This window comes from Leptodactylus fuscus, chromosome 5, assembly GCF_031893055.1.
Source record: "Leptodactylus fuscus isolate aLepFus1 chromosome 5, aLepFus1.hap2, whole genome shotgun sequence".
NCBI classification, from domain to species: domain Eukaryota; kingdom Metazoa; phylum Chordata; class Amphibia; order Anura; family Leptodactylidae; genus Leptodactylus; species Leptodactylus fuscus.
Genome location: NC_134269.1, coordinates 35,746,284 through 35,759,648, shown reverse-complemented (window position 1 = coordinate 35,759,648; position 13,365 = coordinate 35,746,284). Strand labels below are relative to the sequence as shown.

The 13,365-nt window shown below is 46.5% G+C and overlaps 15 non-coding genes across 15 annotated transcripts; all 15 read right to left on the bottom strand.

Annotated features, from left to right (window-relative positions):
* Nucleotides 1-748: 748 nt before the first annotated feature.
* On the bottom strand, nt 749-821 carry TRNAR-CCU (transfer RNA arginine (anticodon CCU)). The gene has a single exon. It is a non-coding gene; the product is annotated as a tRNA-Arg (tRNA).
* A 371-nt stretch (nt 822-1,192) lies between these two features.
* Nucleotides 1,193-1,285, bottom strand: TRNAI-UAU (transfer RNA isoleucine (anticodon UAU)). Its single transcript is given in 2 exon segments — nt 1,193-1,228; nt 1,248-1,285. It is a non-coding gene; the product is annotated as a tRNA-Ile (tRNA).
* Nucleotides 1,286-2,276: 991 nt separating this feature from the next.
* On the bottom strand, nt 2,277-2,349 carry TRNAR-CCU (transfer RNA arginine (anticodon CCU)). The gene has a single exon. It is a non-coding gene; the product is annotated as a tRNA-Arg (tRNA).
* Nucleotides 2,350-2,723: 374 nt separating this feature from the next.
* On the bottom strand, nt 2,724-2,816 carry TRNAI-UAU (transfer RNA isoleucine (anticodon UAU)). Its single transcript is given in 2 exon segments — nt 2,724-2,759; nt 2,779-2,816. It is a non-coding gene; the product is annotated as a tRNA-Ile (tRNA).
* A 1,438-nt stretch (nt 2,817-4,254) lies between these two features.
* On the bottom strand, nt 4,255-4,347 carry TRNAI-UAU (transfer RNA isoleucine (anticodon UAU)). Its single transcript is given in 2 exon segments — nt 4,255-4,290; nt 4,310-4,347. It is a non-coding gene; the product is annotated as a tRNA-Ile (tRNA).
* Nucleotides 4,348-5,788: 1,441 nt separating this feature from the next.
* Nucleotides 5,789-5,881, bottom strand: TRNAI-UAU (transfer RNA isoleucine (anticodon UAU)). Its single transcript is given in 2 exon segments — nt 5,789-5,824; nt 5,844-5,881. It is a non-coding gene; the product is annotated as a tRNA-Ile (tRNA).
* A 991-nt stretch (nt 5,882-6,872) lies between these two features.
* TRNAR-CCU (transfer RNA arginine (anticodon CCU)) lies at nt 6,873-6,945 on the bottom strand. Its single transcript has one exon. It is a non-coding gene; the product is annotated as a tRNA-Arg (tRNA).
* Nucleotides 6,946-7,319: 374 nt separating this feature from the next.
* On the bottom strand, nt 7,320-7,412 carry TRNAI-UAU (transfer RNA isoleucine (anticodon UAU)). The gene is given in 2 exon segments: nt 7,320-7,355; nt 7,375-7,412. It is a non-coding gene; the product is annotated as a tRNA-Ile (tRNA).
* A 990-nt stretch (nt 7,413-8,402) lies between these two features.
* On the bottom strand, nt 8,403-8,475 carry TRNAR-CCU (transfer RNA arginine (anticodon CCU)). Its single transcript has one exon. It is a non-coding gene; the product is annotated as a tRNA-Arg (tRNA).
* Nucleotides 8,476-8,849: 374 nt separating this feature from the next.
* TRNAI-UAU (transfer RNA isoleucine (anticodon UAU)) lies at nt 8,850-8,942 on the bottom strand. The gene is given in 2 exon segments: nt 8,850-8,885; nt 8,905-8,942. It is a non-coding gene; the product is annotated as a tRNA-Ile (tRNA).
* A 991-nt stretch (nt 8,943-9,933) lies between these two features.
* On the bottom strand, nt 9,934-10,006 carry TRNAR-CCU (transfer RNA arginine (anticodon CCU)). The gene has a single exon. It is a non-coding gene; the product is annotated as a tRNA-Arg (tRNA).
* Nucleotides 10,007-10,380: 374 nt separating this feature from the next.
* Nucleotides 10,381-10,473, bottom strand: TRNAI-UAU (transfer RNA isoleucine (anticodon UAU)). Its single transcript is given in 2 exon segments — nt 10,381-10,416; nt 10,436-10,473. It is a non-coding gene; the product is annotated as a tRNA-Ile (tRNA).
* Nucleotides 10,474-11,464: 991 nt separating this feature from the next.
* Nucleotides 11,465-11,537, bottom strand: TRNAR-CCU (transfer RNA arginine (anticodon CCU)). Its single transcript has one exon. It is a non-coding gene; the product is annotated as a tRNA-Arg (tRNA).
* A 374-nt stretch (nt 11,538-11,911) lies between these two features.
* On the bottom strand, nt 11,912-12,004 carry TRNAI-UAU (transfer RNA isoleucine (anticodon UAU)). Its single transcript is given in 2 exon segments — nt 11,912-11,947; nt 11,967-12,004. It is a non-coding gene; the product is annotated as a tRNA-Ile (tRNA).
* A 991-nt stretch (nt 12,005-12,995) lies between these two features.
* On the bottom strand, nt 12,996-13,068 carry TRNAR-CCU (transfer RNA arginine (anticodon CCU)). The gene has a single exon. It is a non-coding gene; the product is annotated as a tRNA-Arg (tRNA).
* Nucleotides 13,069-13,365: the final 297 nt, after the last annotated feature.

Below are 13,365 nucleotides of genomic sequence, written 5' to 3'. Positions count from 1 at the left end.
CTGTGTTTTCCCCTTGTGAATGGGTGCCTCCGTTGCCGAGATATCGCTGCCTTTGTCAACATGCAAACGAGCTATTTGGAGCAACGAGGGCGTTGCCGCTTACCTCTTTGGAGCAATGGCAACACCCTCGTTGCTCCAAAGAGCTCATTTGAGTATTGACAGAAAGAGAGAGCACTCAGGAAAGGAGGCACCCATTCGGAGGGGGGAAACACCGTTGGATTCAGGTGACCCTAACCTATCTCTCTGCGGGGCTGGTTTGCTATGCTGGGCTTGGTTACAGACTCCTTTTTTAAAAATGCAATGTGGGTGACATTGGAATGGTTCCTTATAGCGCTGTGGAGTTAGCCTGTATTTTTAGCAATCCATGCGTGTGCCCTATCCCAACAACATAGGATTGCATTGTAAAGAAATTCTGTTTGTAAAAAAAATTCACAATTGGAGGCAGATGGATATCTCCGATTCCGTACGCCGTGTTTGTCTAGGCAATGGGATATAAAGGAAGAATAAAGCAAGGTGCTGTCTTTTTCAAAAGCATAGGGCGTTCTCTGCATTCAAAGAAGATAGCGTTACACTGAATTGCTCTTCTTGGGACATAGAAATTGCCTTTTCATGTTAGTACGTGGCCAGGTTTGGCACGATCCGCTTCAGAAGCAAGCGAGACAATCACCCCGGGAAGAGGAGGCTTGAGAACTTTTAATTTGGACCTAAAACACGTCCAGGGTACGCTTGTAAAGCTTAGGCTGACAAACACCCCAGATGGGACTCAAACCCACAATCCCTGGCTTAGGAGGCCAGTGCCTTACCCATTAGGCCACTGGGGCTGGATGCAGAGCACAAGCCTTATGATTCTATTTTTCAAAGAAAGCAGACATGCACCAGCCATCCAAATGCATTATCCAGATGGGACTTGTACCTTTTGCGTTCCAAATCTAAAGCTTTCTTATTGGCATACTTGAGTTCTTTCAAGAAGAGCCAGGGGTGCCTTTCTTGCCTCCTTTGGATGACACAGTCACAGGATATTGTTAATGGTGAAGAAGAAGAAAAGCATAATGGAGGGCCAGGACTCTTCCAAAGCACACAAGTTTGCCTGATTTGTGATTCCGTGGTGTTGGTAGATGAGGATGAGGCGCCTTGAGAGACTGTGCTGCCTCGCTGCTGTTCTAAAAAAACAGATGAGGGAAGCAAGAAAGGATGCTCCAGGTGAGGCTCGAACTCACAACCTCGGCATTGCTCGACAGTTACTGCTTTATAAGTACCGCGCGCTGACCGATTGCACCACTGGAGCTTACTTGAGGTGCTTCGGGCTTGCTTTTTTTGCATGATATTTCCCAAACGATCACCGTTAAGATCGCTGACAGTAAAGATGCTCTGAATCTACTCCAAGTCGTTTTACTTCACTCTTACTGATATATGAAGTCGTACGATCCAAGGTGCTGGCAGGTTTCATGTTGAAGGAAGTTTGTCTCCAGAATCCAGCATATCAACCCAGACCCACAGAAATAGATAGCTTAGGGTCACCTGAATTAAACTGTGTTTTCCCCTTGTGAATGGGTGCCTCCGTTGCCGAGATATCGCTGCCTTTGTCAACATGCAAACGAGCTATTTGGAGCAACGAGGGCGTTGCCGCTTACCTCTTTGGAGCAATGGCAACACCCTCGTTGCTCCAAAGAGCTCATTTGAGTATTGACAGAAAGAGAGAGCACTCAGGAAAGGAGGCACCCATTCGGAAGGGGGAAACACCGTTGGATTCAGGTGACCCTAACCTATCTCTCTGCGGGGCTGGTTTGCTATGCTGGGCTTGGTTACAGACTCCTTTTTTAAAAATGCAATGTGGGTGACATTGGAATGGTTCCTTATAGCGCTGTGGAGTTAGCCTGTATTTTTAGTAATGCATGCGTGTGCCCTATCCCAACAACATAGGATTGCATTGTAAAGAAATTCTGTTTGTAAAAAAAATTCACAATTGGAGGCAGATGGATATCTCCGATTCCGTACCCCGTGTTTGTCTAGGCAATGGGATATAAAGGAAGAATAAAGCAAGGTGCTGTCTTTTTCAAAAGCATAGGGCGTTCTCTGCATTCAAAGAAGATAGCGTTACACTGAATTGCTCTTCTTGGGACATAGAAATTGCCTTTTCATGTTAGTACGCGGCCAGGTTTGGCACGATCCGCTTCAGAAGCAAGTGAGACAATCACCCCGGGAAGAGGAGGCTTGAGAACTTTTAATTTGGACCTAAAACACCTCCAGGGTACGCTTGTAAAGCTTAGGCTGACAAACACCCCAGATGGGACTCAAACCCACAATCCCTGGCTTAGGAGGCCAGTGCCTTATCCATTAGGCCACTGGGGCTGGATGCAGTGCACAAGCCTTATGATTCTATTTTTCAAAGAAAGCAGACATGCACCAGCCATCCAAATGCATTATCCAGATGGGACTTGTACCTTTTGCGTTCCAAATCTAAAGCTTTCTTATTGGCGTGCTTGCGTTCTTTCAAGAAGAGCCAGGGGTGCCTTTCTTGCCTCCTTTGGATGACACAGTCATAGGATATTGTTAATGGTGAAGAAGAAGAAGAAAAGCTTAATGGAGGGCCAGGACTCTTCCAAACCACACAAGTTTGCCTGATTTGTGATTCCGTGGTGTTGATAGATGAGGATGAGGCGCCTTGAGAGACTGTGCTGCCTCGCTGCTGTTCTAAAAAAACAGATGAGGGAAGCAAGAAAGAATGCTCCAGGTGAGGCTCGAACTCACAACCTCGGCATTGCTCGACAGTTACTGCTTTATAAGTACCGCGCGCTGACCGATTGCGCCACTGGAGCTTACGTGAGGTGCTGCGGGCTTGCTTTTTTTGCATGATATTTCCCAAACGATCACCGTTAAGATCGCTGACAGTAAAGATGCTCTGAATCTACTCCAAGTCGTTTTACTTCACTCTTACTGATATATGAAGTCGTACGATCCAAGGTGCTGGCAGGTTTCATGTTGAAGGAAGTTTGTCTCCAGAATCCAGCATATCAACCCAGACCCACAGAAATAGATAGCTTAGGGTCACCTGAATTAAACTGTGTTTTCCCCTTGTGAATGGGTGCCTCCGTTGCTGAGATATCGCTGCCTTTGTCAACATGCAAACGAGCTATTTGGAGCAACGAGGGCGTTGCCGCTTACCTCTTTGGAGCAATGGCAACACCCTCGTTACTCCAAAGAGCTCATTTGAGTATTGACAGAAAGAGAGAGCACTCAGGAAAGGAGGCACCCATTCGGAAGGGGGAAACACCGTTGGATTCAGGTGACCCTAACCTATCTCTCTGCGGGGCTGGTTTGCTATGCTGGGCTTGGTTACAGACTCCTTTTTTAAAAATGCAATGTGGGTGACATTGGAATGGTTCCTTATAGCGCTGTGGAGTTAGCCTGTATTTTTAGCAATCCATGCGTGTGCCCTATCCCAACAACATAGGATTGCATTGTAAAGAAATTCTGTTTGTAAAAAAAATTCACAATTGGAGGCAGATGGATATCTCCGATTCCGTACGCCGTGTTTGTCTAGGCAATGGGATATAAAGGAAGAATAAAGCAAGGTGCTGTCTTTTTCAAAAGCATAGGGCGTTCTCTGCATTCAAAGAAGATAGCGTTACACTGAATTGCTCTTCTTGGGACATAGAAATTGCCTTTTCATGTTAGTACGTGGCCAGGTTTGGCACGATCCGCTTCAGAAGCAAGCGAGACAATCACCCCGGGAAGAGGAGGCTTGAGAACTTTTAATTTGGACCTAAAACACGTCCAGGGTACGCTTGTAAAGCTTAGGCTGAAAAAGCCCCAAGCAGGGACTCGAGCCCACAATCCCCGGCTTAGAAGGCCAGTGCCTTATCCATTAGGCCACTGGGGCTGGATGCAGGGCACAACCCTTATGATTCTATTTTTCAAAGAAAGCAGACATGCACCAGCCATCCAAATGCATTATCCAGATGGGACTTGTACCTTTTGCGTTCCTAATCTAAAGCTTTCTTATTGGCGTGCTTGCGTTCTTTCAAGGAGAGCCAGGGGTGCCTTTCTTGCCTCCTTTGGATGACACAGTCACAGGATATTGTTAATGGTGAAGAAGAAGAAGAAAAGCTTAGTGGAGGGCCAGGACTCTTCCAAACCACACAAGTTTGCCTGATTTGTGATTCCGTGGTGTTGATAGATGAGGATGAGGCGCCTTGAGAGACTGTGCTGCCTCGCTGCTGTTCTAAAAAAACAGATGAGGGAAGCAAGAAAGAATGCTCCAGGTGAGGCTCGAACTCACAACCTCGGCATTGCTCGACAGTTACTGCCTTATAAGTACCGCGCGCTGACCGATTGCGCCACTGGAGCTTACATGAGGTGCTGCGGGCTTGCTTTTTTTGCATGATATTTCCCAAACGATCACCGTTAAGATCGCTGACAGTAAAGATGCTCTGAATCTACTCCAAGTCGTTTTACTTCACTCTTACTGATATATGAAGTCATACGATCCAAGGTGCTGGCAGGTTTCATGTTGAAGGAAGTTTGTCTCCAGAATCCAGCATATCAACCCAGACCCACAGAAATAGATAGCTTAGGGTCACCTGAATTAAAGTGTGTTTTCCCCTTGTGAATGGGTGCCTCCGTTGCCGAGATATCGCTGCCTTTGTCAACATGCAAACGAGCTATTTGGAGCAACGAGAGCGTTGCCGCTTACCTCTTTGGAGCAATGGCAACACCCTCGTTGCTCCAAAGAGCTCATTTGAGTATTGACAGAAAGAGAGAGCACTCAGGAAAGGAGGCACCCATTCGGAAGGGGGAAACACCGTTGGATTCAGGTGACCCTAACCTATCTCTCTGCGGGGCTGGTTTGCTATGCTGGGCTTGGTTACAGACTCCTTTTTTAAAAATGCAATGTGGGTGACATTGGAATGGTTCCTTATAGCGCTGTGGAGTTAGCCTGTATTTTTAGCAATCCATGCGTGTGCCCTATCCCAACAACATAGGATTGCATTGTAAAGAAATTCTGTTTGTAAAAAAAATTCACAATTGGAGGCAGATGGATATCTCCGATTCCGTACCCCGTGTTTGTCTAGGCAATGGGATATAAAGGAAGAATAAAGCAAGGTGCTGTCTTTTTCAAAAGCATAGGGCGTTCTCTGCATTCAAAGAAGATAGCGTTACACTGAATTGCTCTTCTTGGGACATAGAAATTGCCTTTTCATGTTAGTACGCGGCCAGGTTTGGCACGATCCGCTTCAGAAGCAAGCGAGACAATCACCCCGGGAAGAGGAGGCTTGAGAACTTTTAATTTGGACCTAAAACACGTCGAGGGTACGCTTGTAAAGCTTAGGCTGACAAACACCCCAGATGGGACTCAAACCCACAATCCCTGGCTTAGGAGGCCAATGGCTTATCCATTAGGCCACTGGGGCTGGATGCAGGGTACAAGCCTTATGATTCTATTTTTGAAAGAAAGCAGACATGCACCAGCCATCCAAATGCATTATCCAGATGGGACTTGTACCTTTTGCGTTCCAAATCTAAAGCTTTCTTATTGGCGTGCTTGCGTTCTTTCAAGAAGAGCCAGGGGTGCCTTTCTTGCCTCCTTTGGATGACACAGTCACAGGATATTGTTAATGGTGAAGAAGAAGAAGAAGAAAAGCTTAATGGAGGGCCAGGACTCTTCCAATGCACACAAGTTTGCCTGATTTGTGATTCCGTGGTGTTGATAGATGAGGATGAGACGCCTTGAGAGACTGTGCTGCCTCGCTGCTGTTCTAAAAAAACAGATGAGGGAAGCAAGAAAGGATGCACCAGGTGAGGCTCGAACTCACAACCTCGGCATTGCTCGACAGTTACTGCTTTATAAGTACCGCGCACTGACCGATTGCGCCACTGGAGCTTACGTGAGGTGCTGCGGGCTTGCTTTGTTTGCATGATATTTCCCAAACGATCACCGCTAAGATCGCTGACAGTAAAGATGCTCTGAATCTACTCCAAGTCGTTTTACTTCACTCTTACTGATATATGAAGTCGTACGATCCAAGGTGCTGGCAGGTTTCATGTTGAAGGAAGTTTGTCTCCTGAATCCAGCATATCAACCCAGACCCACAGAAATAGATAGCTTAGGGTCACCTGAATTAAAGTGTGTTTTCTCCTTGTGAATGGGTGCCTCCGTTGCCGAGATATCGCTGCCTTTGTCAACATGCAAACGAGCTATTTGGAGCAACGAGGGCGTTGCCGCTTACCTCTTTGGAGCAATGGCAACACCCTCGTTGCTCCAAAGAGCTCATTTGAGTATTGACAGAAAGAGAGAGCACTCAGGAAAGGAGGCACCCATTCGGAAGGGGGAAACACCGTTGGATTCAGGTGACCCTAACCTATCTCTCTGCGGGGCTGGTTTGCTATGCTGGGCTTGGTTACAGACTCCTTTTTTAAAAATGCAATGTGGGTGACATTGGAATGGTTCCTTATAGCGCTGTGGAGTTAGCCTGTATTTTTAGTAATCCATGCGTGTGCCCTATCCCAACAACATAGGATTGCATTGTAAAGAAATTCTGTTTGTAAAAAAAATTCACAATTGGAGGCAGATGGATATCTCCGATTCCGTACCCCGTGTTTGTCTAGGCAATGGGATATAAAGGAAGAATAAAGCAAGGTGCTGTCTTTTTCAAAAGCATAGGGCGTTCTCTGCATTCAAAGAAGATAGCGTTACACTGAATTGCTCTTCTTGGGACATAGAAATTGCCTTTTCATGTTAGTACGCGGCCAGGTTTGGCACGATCCGCTTCAGAAGCAAGCGAGACAATCACCCCGGGAAGAGGAGGCTTGAGAACTTTTAATTTGGACCTAAAACACGTCCAGGGTACGCTTGTAAAGCTTAGGCTGACAAACACCCCAGATGGGACTCGAACCCACAATCCCTGGCTTAGGAGGCCAGTGCCTTATCCATTAGGCCACTGGGGCTGGATGCAGGGCACAAGCCTTATGATTCTATTTTTCAAAGAAAGCAGACATGCACCAGCCATCCAAATGCATTATCCAGATGGGACTTGTACCTTTTGCGTTCCAAATCTAAAGCTTTCTTATTGGCGTACTTGCGTTCTTTCAAGAAGAGCCAGGGGTGCCTTTCTTGCCTCCTTTGGATGACAAAGTCACAGGATATTGTTAATGGTGAAGAAGAAGAAGAAAAGCTTAATGGAGGGCCAGGACTCTTCCAAAGCACACAAGTTTGCCTGATTTGTGATTCCGTGGTGTTGATAGATGAGGATGAGCCGCCTTGAGAGACTGTGCTGCCTCGCTGCTGTTCTAAAAAAACAGATGAGGGAAGCAAGAAAGGATGCTCCAGGTGAGGCTCGAACTGACAACCTCGGCATTGCTCGACAGTTACTGCTTTATAAGTACCGCGCGCTGACCGATTGCACCACTGGAGCTTACGTGAGGTGCTGCGGGCTTGCTTTTTTTGCATGATATTTCCCAAACGATCACCGTTAAGATCGCTGACAGTAAAGATGCTCTGAATCTACTCCAAGTCGTTTTACTTCACTCTTACTGATATATGAAGTCGTACGATCCAAGGTGCTGGCAGGTTTCATGTTGAAGGAAGTTTGTCTCCAGAATCCAGCATATCAACCCAGACCCACAGAAATAGATAGCTTAGGGTCACCTGAATTAAAGTGTGTTTTCTCCTTGTGAATGGGTGCCTCCGTTGCCGAGATATCGCTGCCTTTGTCAACATGCAAACGAGCTATTTGGAGCAACGAGGGCGTTGCCGCTTACCTCTTTGGAGCAATGGCAACACCCTCGTTGCTCCAAAGAGCTCATTTGAGTATTGACAGAAAGAGAGAGCACTCAGGAAAGGAGGCACCCATTCAGAAGGGGGAAACACCGTTGGATTCAGGTGACCCTAACCTATCTCTCTGCGGGGTGGTTTGCTATGCTGGGCTTGGTTACAGACTCCTTTTTTAAAAATGCAATGTGGGTGACATTGGAATGGTTCCTTATAGCGCTGTGGAGTTAGCCTGTATTTTTAGCAATCCATGCGTGTGCCCTATCCCAACAACATAGGATTGCATTGTAAAGAAATTCTGTTTGTAAAAAAAATTCACAATTGGAGGCAGATTGATATCTCCGATTCCGTACCCCGTGTTTGTCTAGGCAATGGGATATAAAGGAAGAATAAAGCAAGGTGCTGTCTTTTTCAAAAGCATAGGGCGTTCTCTGCATTCAAAGAAGATAGCGTTACACTGAATTGCTCTTCTTGGGACATAGAAATTGCCTTTTCATGTTAGTACGCGGCCAGGTATGGCACGATCCGCTTCAGAAGCAAGCGAGACAATCACCCCGGGAAGAGGAGGCTTGAGAACTTTTAATTTGGACCTAAAACACGTCCAGGGTACGCTTGTAAAGCTTAGGCTGACAAACACCCCAGATGGGACTCGAACCCACAATCCCTGGCTTAGGAGGCCAGTGCCTTATCCATTAGGCCACTGGGGCTGGATGCAGGGCACAAGCCTTATGATTCTATTTTTCAAAGAAAGCAGACATGCACCAGCCATCCAAATGCATTATCCAGATGGGACTTGTACCTTTTGCGTTCCAAATCTAAAGCTTTCTTATTGGCGTACTTGCGTTCTTTCAAGAAGAGCCAGGGGTGCCTTTCTTGCCTCCTTTGGATGACAAAGTCACAGGATATTGTTAATGGTGAAGAAGAAGAAGAAAAGCTTAATGGAGGGCCAGGACTCTTCCAAAGCACACAAGTTTGCCTGATTTGTGATTCCGTGGTGTTGATAGATGAGGATGAGGCGCCTTGAGAGACTGTGCTGCCTCGCTGCTGTTCTAAAAAAACAGATGAGGGAAGCAAGAAAGGATGCACCAGGTGAGGCTCGAACTCACAACCTCGGCATTGCTCGACAGTTACTGCTTTATAAGTACCGCGCGCTGACCGATTGCGCCACTGGAGCCTACGTGAGGTGCTGCGGGCTTGCTTTTTTTGCATGATATTTCCCAAACGATCACCGTTAAGATTGCTGACAGTAAAGATGCTCTGAATCTACTCCAAGTCGTTTTACTTCACTCTTACTGATATATGAAGTCGTACGATCCAAGGTGCTGGCAGGTTTCATGTTGAAGGAAGTTTGTCTCCAGAATCCAGCATATCAACCCAGACCCACAGAAATAGATAGCTTAGGGTCACCTGAATTAAACTGTGTTTTCCCCTTGTGAATGGGTGCCTCCGTTGCCGAGATATCGCTGCCTTTGTCAACATGCAAATGAGCTATTTGGAGCAACGAGGGCGTTGCCGCTTACCTCTTTGGAGCAATGGCAACACCCTCGTTACTCCAAAGAGCTCATTTGAGTATTGACAGAAAGAGAGAGCACTCAGGAAAGGAGGCACCCATTCGGAAGGGGGAAACACCGTTGGATTCAGGTGACCCTAACCTATCTCTCTGCGGGGCTGGTTTGCTATGCTGGGCTTGGTTACAGACTCCTTTTTTAAAAATGCAATGTGGGTGACATTGGAATGGTTCCTTATAGCGCTGTGGAGTTAGCCTGTATTTTTAGTAATCCATGCGTGTGCCCTATCCCAACAACATAGGATTGCATTGTAAAGAAATTCTGTTTGTAAAAAAAATTCACAATTGGAGGCAGATGGATATCTCCGATTCCGTACGCCGTGCTTGTCTAGGCAATGGGATATAAAGGAAGAATAAAGCAAGGTGCTGTCTTTTTCAAAAGCATAGGGCGTTCTCTGCATTCAAAGAAGATAGCGTTACACTGAATTGCTCTTCTTGGGACATAGAAATTGCCTTTTCATGTTAGTACGTGGCCAGGTTTGGCACGATCCGCTTCAGAAGCAAGCGAGACAATCACCCCGGGAAGAGGAGGCTTGAGAACTTTTAATTTGGACCTAAAACACGTCCAGGGTACGCTTGTAAAGCTTAGGCTGACAAACACCCCAGATGGGACTCAAACCCACAATCCCTGGCTTAGGAGGCCAGTGCCTTACCCATTAGGCCACTGGGGCTGGATGCAGAGCACAAGCCTTATGATTCTATTTTTGAAAGAAAGCAGACATGCACCAGCCATCCAAATGCATTATCCAGATGGGACTTGTACCTTTTGCGTTCCAAATCTAAAGCTTTCTTATTGGCATACTTGCGTTCTTTCAAGAAGAGCCAGGGGTGCCTTTCTTGCCTCCTTTGGATGACACAGTCACAGGATATTGTTAATGGTGAAGAAGAAGAAGAAAAGCTTAATGGAGGGCCAGGACTCTTCCAAAGCACACAAGTTTGCCTGATTTGTGATTCCGTGGTGTTGGTAGATGAGGATGAGGCGCCTTGAGAGACTGTGCTGCCTCGCTGCTGTTCTAAAAAAACAGATGAGGGAAGCAAGAAAGGATGCTCCAGGTGAGGCTCGAACTCACAACCTCGGCATTGCTCGACAGTTACTGCTTTATAAGTACCGCGCGCTGACCGATTGCACCACTGGAGCTTACTTGAGGTGCTTCGGGCTTGCTTTTTTTGCATGATATTTCCCAAACGATCACCGTTAAGATCGCTGACAGTAAAGATGCTCTGAATCTACTCCAAGTCGTTTTACTTCACTCTTACTGATATATGAAGTCGTACGATCCAAGGTGCTGGCAGGTTTCATGTTGAAGGAAGTTTGTCTCCAGAATCCAGCATATCAACCCAGACCCACAGAAATAGATAGCTTAGGGTCACCTGAATTAAACTGTGTTTTCCCCTTGTGAATGGGTGCCTCCGTTGCCGAGATATCGCTGCCTTTGTCAACATGCAAACGAGCTATTTGGAGCAACGAGGGCGTTGCCGCTTACCTCTTTGGAGCAATGGCAACACCCTCGTTGCTCCAAAGAGCTCATTTGAGTATTGACAGAAAAAGAGAGCACTCAGGAAAGGAGGCACCCATTCGGAAGGGGGAAACACCGTTGGATTCAGGTGACCCTAACCTATCTCTCTGCGGGGCTGGTTTGCTATGCTGGGCTTGGTTACAGACTCCTTTTTTAAAAATGCAATGTGGGTGACATTGGAATGGTTCCTTATAGCGCTGTGGAGTTAGCCTGTATTTTTAGTAATGCATGCGTGTGCCCTATCCCAACAACATAGGATTGCATTGTAAAGAAATTCTGTTTGTAAAAAAAATTCACAATTGGAGGCAGATGGATATCTCCGATTCCGTACCCCGTGTTTGTCTAGGCAATGGGATATAAAGGAAGAATAAAGCAAGGTGCTGTCTTTTTCAAAAGCATAGGGCGTTCTCTGCATTCAAAGAAGATAGCGTTACACTGAATTGCTCTTCTTGGGACATAGAAATTGCCTTTTCATGTTAGTACGCGGCCAGGTTTGGCACGATCCGCTTCAGAGGCAAGTGAGACAATCACCCCGGGAAGAGGAGGCTTGAGAACTTTTAATTTGGACCTAAAACACCTCCAGGGTACGCTTGTAAAGCTTAGGCTGACAAACACCCCAGATGGGACTCGAACCCACAATCCCTGGCTTAGGAGGCCAGTGCCTTATCCATTAGGCCACTGGGGCTGGATGCAGTGCACAAGCCTTATGATTCTATTTTTCAAAGAAAGCAGACATGCACCAGCCATCCAAATGCATTATCCAGATGGGACTTGTACCTTTTGCGTTCCAAATCTAAAGCTTTCTTATTGGCGTGCTTGCGTTCTTTCAAGAAGAGCCAGGGGTGCCTTTCTTGCCTCCTTTGGATGACACAGTCATAGGATATTGTTAATGGTGAAGAAGAAGAAGAAAAGCTTAATGGAGGGCCAGGACTCTTCCAAACCACACAAGTTTGCCTGATTTGTGATTCCGTGGTGTTGATAGATGAGGATGAGGCGCCTTGAGAGACTGTGCTGCCTCGCTGCTGTTCTAAAAAAACAGATGAGGGAAGCAAGAAAGAATGCTCCAGGTGAGGCTCGAACTCACAACCTCGGCATTGCTCGACAGTTACTGCTTTATAAGTACCGCGCGCTGACCGATTGCGCCACTGGAGCTTACGTGAGGTGCTGCGGGCTTGCTTTTTTTGCATGATATTTCCCAAACGATCACCGTTAAGATCGCTGACAGTAAAGATGCTCTGAATCTACTCCAAGTCGTTTTACTTCACTCTTACTGATATATGAAGTCGTACGATCCAAGGTGCTGGCAGGTTTCATGTTGAAGGAAGTTTGTCTCCAGAATCCAGCATATCAACCCAGACCCACAGAAATAGATAGCTTAGGGTCACCTGAATTAAACTGTGTTTTCCCCTTGTGAATGGGTGCCTCCGTTGCTGAGATATCGCTGCCTTTGTCAACATGCAAACGAGCTATTTGGAGCAACGAGGGCGTTGCCGCTTACCTCTTTGGAGCAATGGCAACACCCTCGTTACTCCAAAGAGCTCATTTGAGTATTGACAGAAAGAGAGAGCACTCAGGAAAGGAGGCACCCATTCGGAAGGGGGAAACACCGTTGGATTCAGGTGACCCTAACCTATCTCTCTGCGGGGCTGGTTTGATATGCTGGGCTTGGTTACAGACTCCTTTTTTAAAAATGCAATGTGGGTGACATTGGAATGGTTCCTTATAGCGCTGTGAAGTTAGCCTGTATTTTTAGCAATCCATGCGTGTGCCCTATCCCAACAACATAGGATTGCGTTGTAAAGAAGTTCTGTTTGTAAAAAAAAATCACAATTGGAGGCAGATGGATATCTCCGATTCCGTACCCCGTGTTTGTCTAGGCAATGGGATATAAAGGAAGAATAAAGCAAGGTGCTGTCTTTTTCAAAAGCATAGGGCGTTCTCTGCATTCAAAGAAGATAGCGTTACACTGAATTGCTCTTCTTGGGACATAGAAATTGCCTTTTCATGTTAGTACGCGGCCAGGTTTGGCACGATCCGCTTCAGAGGCAAGCGAGACAATCACCCCGGGAAGAGGAGGCTTGAGAACTTTTAATTTGGACCTCAAACATGTCCAGGGTACGCTTGTAAAGCTAAGGTTGACAAACACCCCAGATGGGACTCGAACCCACAATCCCTGGCTTAGGAGGCCAGTGCCTTATCCATTAGGCCACTGGGGCTGGACGCAGGGAACAAGCCTTATGATTCTATTTTTCAAAGAAAGCAGACATGCACCAGCCATCCAAATGCATTATCCAGATGAGACTTGTACCTTTTGCATTCCAAATCTAAAGCTTTCTTATTGGCGTGCTTGCGTTCTTTCAAGAAGAGCCAGGGGTGCCTTTCTTGCCTCCTTTGGATGACACAGTCACAGGATATTGTTAATGGTGAAGAAGAAGAAGAAAAGCTTAATGGAGGGCCAGGACTCTTTCAAACCACACAAGTTTGCCTGATTTGTGATTCCGTGGTGTTGATAG